Source organism: Otolemur garnettii, unplaced genomic scaffold (genome assembly GCF_000181295.1).
Source record: "Otolemur garnettii isolate 467f Iridium unplaced genomic scaffold, OtoGar3 scaffold00040, whole genome shotgun sequence".
In the NCBI taxonomy this organism is placed as follows: Eukaryota; Metazoa; Chordata; class Mammalia; order Primates; family Galagidae; genus Otolemur; species Otolemur garnettii.
In genome coordinates this window covers 2,750,612-2,757,694 of record NW_003852435.1, presented here as the reverse complement: position 1 = coordinate 2,757,694, position 7,083 = coordinate 2,750,612, and the positions used below count along the sequence as shown (strand labels likewise).

Below are 7,083 nucleotides of genomic sequence, written 5' to 3'. Positions count from 1 at the left end.
CAGGTCAGGGAGCAGTACAGCCTCAGCCTCTGTTGGAGACTGTAGACTTAGAAGAAAAAGAAAGTAAATTTTCACTTCTTCAATCCATGTCCCTAGAAGTAACTGCTGCTAGCACTATATTCTTTTATATATTTAAAATGCATGATGTATTACTTAAATAAGTAAAATATAAATCTTATATACATACAGATGTGTTGTGCAACTTATTCCATTGCCAATGAGTTTTTTTATGGAAAGTTACCATCAAGGTATTTCAATATATTCCATTCTTTCTAAATATATTAGAATTCCAATAAATGCATGTTTAACTACGAATTCACCTGGTTTCTTTCCTTTGAAATTTGTTGCTTATTTGTATGTTTTAATTATTTTTTATTTTTCTATTATAAACAGTGCTATAGTATATATCTTCAAATACTAAATTGTATATTTGTTGAAAATAGCTCCATGTGTTAAATTCTTTTTTTTTTTTTAAACTCAGAACATGTTTTATTTGGGAGGAGTTGCTCATTTTATTAAGTTATGGAGCCAGTAGTTTCCAAGATCTCAATGTCCAAAAGCATATTTCAAAATTAATAACAAAGCCAAATTCATAGTAAAAAGGAAATAGCTTTTGGATTGGTTTGGAATGAAACCAGCTCTTCTCAGAAACAGGCCCACCACTTCCTTGGAAAACAGGTCAGATGGAGTCACTGCCCACAGAAAGAAATGTCTTTAAATAGGCTGCTCATTTAGAGAAGAATGTTTACTCCTTAAAAAGCACGGTAAGGTAACAAGTCCCAGCTGTCAGGGTGTGTGGGACAGCACCAAATTCACAGGGAACTTACAGGTCCTGGGGTGAGAGTTGTTGGCTTATGGCACACAAAATAAAAGCAGTCGCTGGAAGTGGGAAGAGAAGGCTGAAGGACAGGGAGCCTCCACAGAACTGTCCAGCCTTTTAACTTGCTGAAAGGAGAGGCTGTGTTCTGTAGCATCTTTGGGAGAACATCTGAGATAGTTCAGAACTAATAACAAAAACCCCAGTATTCTTGTCGAGAAAATCCATGTCTGAAAGGAAGGCAGGACCTGGGAGGGTTCCCACGGGGGACTGCGCTGACCTCCACTTCTATCCCCATGTGATACAAGAAGTTGGCCAGGGTGTGCTCTGCCACAGCCCCACCCAAGTCGCTCAAAGGGTGGTAGCGGAGTTTCTTTAAGTTCGGAAGTTAATAGAAACTGTGCAGCTCTTGTACAGAGAGATGGCTGGAAAGAAAACCCCCTCAAAAATATCTTTGTGCGCCACACCTTGATTGACACCATTTTTATAAAATACTGTCTCACTATGGGGAGTGTGCTTGAGGGTCCTCTTTGCTTTATCCACAAAGACTTTTTCTTCAAAATACAAGTAACTCTTGAACTTTATCAAAGCTTTATCTTTAATCAGGCAGTGACTTGGCTCTCTCTGTATCTTCAGGAAGGTTAATATAAAAATCCCAGGATGTCTCCCTGTCCATAGTCAGAAGAGTACTGTTTCCTAGTGGACAGGTGGAACTCAGTCCCCTTTTTGCTCCACCAAGAATAGCTAAATTTATCATAACCTAAGAGAGCTTGAAGATTATCTAAGGGCTGGGACCCACCCAGTCTGACAGCAGTGTCTGGTGGCATCTCATCTAGGGTGATTTCCAGGCACCTTTCCACACACTATGAGAGGCTCGTGCCATAGAGTAAAGAAACCCTTCTCTCCAACCACAGTCAGCTGGCCATAAGAGACCTTTAACTGGGGATCTCTATTGTGTAGGGCTAACAAACCCGTTTGTACAAGCAGGCTCTGTAGAGGTCTTCAGGAATAGGTTTTCCTGCCCAGCAGTCAAGTTCACGCTTCTCGGGGTCAGGGGCGTGGGGATCAGGCTCAACTAGAATATACCTATAGCTCTCTTTGTTAAATGGGTGTGCCAAGGGATAGCCATGAGAGGGAGGGTGCTGAGCAGAAAACAAAAGTCACTCTGAGCCTTCTTGGTGGGTCCCGTGGTCCTTCCATCCTGCTGTTTGTGCTTAGCTCCTCTTCCTTTTCCACTGCTGACAGCTGCAAATTCTCGATCTAGATTCCCACTGGTAGACACTGCCCTGCTTTATTTTTGGTTTTCATACAGGTCCAACGTTACTAAGATCTTGATCCAAAAGTCCAAACTCGGGATCATCTTCTTCTGGGTCTTTTCTGCCAGGACGTGGGTGTTCCTTTACCAAGAAGACATCTTTTTCCTTACTCATTGTTTTAACAAGGTTATTTGGGCACGTCTTTTTTCCTGGATCTCTGTCTGGTCATCATGCCCTTCCAGTATTTATCAATAAATCTTGTAATATCCTCATCTTTGGAGAGCATGGGTTTTGGATGTTCATCTTTTGTTCCAGACTGTGCATTAGGTTGGCCAAAGCTTGAAGGCATATTTCCTTCAAATTTGCTTGCTTCTGGGGGAAGGCTATACACATGTGGGGACAGCAGCTCTTGGAAGAAAATGCCTTAGAGAATTTGCAGCAATAGATGGTAGTGCCCTGTTCCATAGTGCCATAGTTCCCACTATGATAGCTACATTGTAATGAAAACTGTAATTGGTCATGAAACGCAGACAGCCGTCAGCGTGAACCACTTTGTACATATCCCACATTGCAGCTCCACCCCTCCCAACTGTGGGCTATTTTCTTCTCTCTCCCGAGTGTCCATCACCTCTGAAGTACCCCCAGCACCTCCTAGTGTATCTAGTGTATCTTTTCCATTAGAAGATTCTGTCTCCACACCACCACTTACATCAGCCATGTTTACATCCTTGTTTTCAGCCTCTCTGCAACTGGGCTCACCTGACCAAGTAGCCCACGTCCCCTCTGCAGTTGGGGCAGTTGCTACCCTGCCACTGGTTTTACCTCCCTCTCCCTCTCCTGCTGCAGTTTTCTTTAGGCTGCTCCTGGGCCAGGTCTGGCCTGTGTGCTAAATTCTATTTTCAACACATAGATAATAGATTTCCTTCTGTATGTTGGTAGCGTTCTTAATGCTTCAAAACTCTTGGTAGTTCACTCTACTACAAAACTACGGGAAAGACTCATTTCTTGTAATCTTGTAAGCATAATGCAGTATATCAATAATTTATTTGTAAAATATGCAAGTATTTTCTCCTTATATATACTCTCTTTTAATTTTAACTTTCTCCCATGTCACTTAATTTTTTTCCATTCAATTTAATTAAAATCTTTCTTTACATATTTGGAGTTTTAAGTCACATTTCAGGAGGGCCTTTCATTCCAGGATTATAAATGTATTCTCTTAGTTTCAATCATCTAGAAAGAGTCTGAGTGTGGCTTTCAGTGCAAGTGATTTATTAAAATCTCCCTGAAGAACATTCTCAGGGCATGAGATAAACAAGTCGGGAAAAGAGAAGGGCTGAGCAAGAGATGTCTTTAGGGGCTACCACGTTGGTGCCATAATGTAAATTATACCACAAAGTCTTTTCTGGTTTGAGACAGCTGAGTAGAGCCTTTGTACCCCACCATCAATAATTTGTTCCTAGTTCCCTGAGATAGAGGAAAGGCATACATCCAAGAAACTTCCTTGCCAACTGACATGATTCCACAGGAAAAAGTGACTCCCCATAGAAGGCTAGGGTTTGAACTATTTATTAGCAGGAAGTAGCGGAAGAAGTGACCAAACCTTTGGCAGGGTACTACCATCCATTGCTGCAAATTCTCGCAGGCATTTTCTTCCAAGAGTTATACAGGTTTGTGAAAGAGAAACTTTATTTTGTAAGGAATTTTTAAGAGAAGTTGTGAGTTCACAAAAATAAATGAGCAAAAGCACAGTGTTCCCGATACCCCCACTGTCCCCACATGTGTATAGCCTCTTCCATTATCAACTGCTCCTCCCAGAGTGGTGTATTTGTGACAATTTATAAACCTACATTGATACAGCATTATCACCCAAGGTCCATCCATGGTTTTTATTAGGGTTCGCTTGAGGTGTGATACATTCAATGGGTTTAGACAAATGTATGATGACATGTATCTACCATTATAGAATCTCCAGAAAAATTCTCTGTGTTCCAATTTTTCACCCCTGCATCTGTAAACATACATACAACCCCTGGTAACTTTTTCTGTCTCTATAGTTTTTTTTTTTTTTTCCTTTTCCAGAATGTCTTATAATTGGAATCAGACACTACATAGACTTCTTATATTGGGTTTTTTCACTTAATAATATACATTTAAATTTCCTTCTTATCTTTTCATGGCTTGATAGTGCATTTTACTTTTTAACACTGAGTAATATCCCATAATGCATGTGTACCACAAAATAGTGGTTTTTAAGAAAATTAGTCTTTTGCAATTTTTCAAGATGTGGCATGAGATAATACATATTTCTCTCTTTTCTTTTAATAATAACCATGTATAACACTAGCATAATTAAATTACACATTTTTTCCAACAAATTCAAAATATGGCATTTACCATTTGTTAAATTCCCGAACATGCATAGTTCATAGCTTCTAGATATTACAATGGTTTATACTGACCTATTTGTCCATCACTGTGTCCTTTGCCTATTGCGTCAATTACATGGTTCCTAAACTTGGAGTAAAGTCCTTCTATATCATTATTTTTATCCACATCTGGTCATTATATCCTTATTCTTATGGAACAAGATCTATTGCAATTGAAGGGTTTATTTAGATTAAATTTGACTTTTTGCTTGTACTTATCCTGGGAGTGATTCACCTTGCTCTAGCAAAAAGTAAACATTTTTTTAAGAAGGTCAGTTGTTTGTGGATTATCCAAAATGTGAAGAGAAATTGATGACAAAAATACATCAAACAAATCAAAAATCAAAATAAAAGGAAAAGCATAAACTTGCCAATGAAAAATTACTCTTTGGATGTTGGTGGTTTCACTTGCACTGCACTCCTGATGTTTCCTTCTATTTCAAGGGACACTTATTAGTGTTACATGTGTGGACTCTCTGGCCCTTTGTTCATTCTGTTTGGAGTTGCAGTCAGGGGCTCGCAGGGGTGCAGATCAACTCTGTCTTATGTTTTTTGTGTTTGGAATCCAGCTTCCTCAGGATTTGTGCTTTCTGGTCTGTTGCTTCACGCCAAAGTTACATAGCATGTGGACCAACACAGGAAAGCCTGTGGTTGTCAAGTATTACCTGATATTGGCTAGAAGTGATGATTCAGTTCTGAGTTTCATTATTATGAAGTTCATTCTTGAAGGATGTTTGGGCCACATTGCCAATATCAGCTCTATATACATAAATATTTTATGTATTTACTTTTTAACATTTTTTGTTTTCAATCTCATTAATATTGTTTTTGTTTCAATTGATGTTATTTTTAAGTCTTAAGATGTAAGAAAAGCCAGAGTTCACATTATTAATTATCTTAAATATTTAAATATTTAAGATCAAATATTAAGTATTATGGTAGATACATTTTTATGTTAGAAAAATTCTCAAGTTAAAGCAACCTTCATTCATGTCACCTTTTCTTTAAATATAATTTCTATGCTTAGCCTCTCTTTTTGGAATAGTATATCATGACAAACATTATATAATGTAGTATGCAATGAAAGACGTCCCAAGAAAGATATTTATGGGATGAGATGGGTACTCTGTGGTGCTCGTGTCTTTTACAAATGCTGATTACTTCTGATACACAAAGAAGCTATTTTCTCCTTTAAATATCACATTAATTTGAAGAATAATATATAGTTTATTCTAAAAATGATCAGTTTTAAATAATACTAGTAGTTTAAAAAAACAGAAGTGAAAGCAATATCCATAATTTAGCTTTTTTGCAAGTGTAACATATGGTCGATTTTATTGGAAATTAAAAGGGAAATGTTTGAATTTGGCCATATATGACGAGAAATTTTACATTGTGCTTATTGGCTGGCTGAATTCACTGCTTGTCAACTCTAATTTATTCTAAAAAAAGTCACCTTGCCAAATGCCTGGGTTTTAATTGTGCCCACATTTAGAACTGGAATTCTAACAACAGGAATTGAAATTTTACCATTGCACGAATGTGTTATTTATGATAGATGTATTTGTAAATTCTTCCTTTTGTTTTGCTTGTGCTATATTCTCTTTATCTGCTTCTCTACGAGTAGCATAAAATGTGTACTGATTCTGGGGAAACTTGGGGTTAATCATATTTGAAGTTATCAAAAAGCAATTGCATACACCAGAAGTCTAGCATTGCATTTAATAGTGGAAATTCTTTAGCAAAACACTGATAGTAGATTTGGCAGCTGAATGATGTATTTCTGGAAATAGGAAGATGTCCTAGAAGTAACTTGTGGCTGTTTCTAAAGATTTATTAAAACGAAGCTGACACTTGCATCATTGATAGAGGTAATTTTAAAGCTCTTGAAATTCTACTGACCCTAAGATAATGAAACTACCACCTTATACACATTTATATTCTGTGGCATGGAATGTGGCTAGTGGTATGGAATGTGAAATGCTGTCATTATCTTCCAGAAGAATTCACAAAAGTAACTGAGGGCAAATACATGGACTCTGAAACACTGCAAAGAAAGGCAGATACAGTGCTGAGTACCTGATGAGTGGTTATGTTTAAAAACAAACAATAATGATAAGGGATTATTTAGGCAGTTAATAAATCATGAGGCTCAGTGATGCATATAGCCTCATCACCAACATAGATTTCTTAAAAAGTGTTTTCTTTATCGTGTATCACAGCAGAGAATTTATATTATGCCCTAAAACAAATCAAAGGCAATGCATATGAACAGTACCATGAAATGTACTTAGAAGCACGTTGCCGGGGTGAAGATGTGTGCATATTTATGACACAGACTGCCATGGGCTCCATAAATGAAAGCTCTGCTGCTAATCCAAATAACATTCCTAATAGTATTTTCAGATAAGGAGAATGTGTGTTAAACTCTTCTCGGAAGCTTCAAATCTTTAGGCTCATTCGAAATGCGGATTGTCCATCTGAAATGGGATGATTGCTTTATATTGAAATTCAGCAGAAATATTAATGAAAATCTGTGGCGATGGCTAACACTCATCTGCTTTGAGAGATTCAGGACTAA

At 37.6% G+C, this 7,083-nt stretch overlaps 1 pseudogene; it reads right to left on the bottom strand.

Annotated features, from left to right (window-relative positions):
- Nucleotides 1–852: 852 nt before the first annotated feature.
- On the bottom strand, nt 853–2,806 carry LOC100964148 (annotated as a pseudogene).
- Between the last annotated feature and the right edge of the window lie 4,277 nt (nt 2,807–7,083).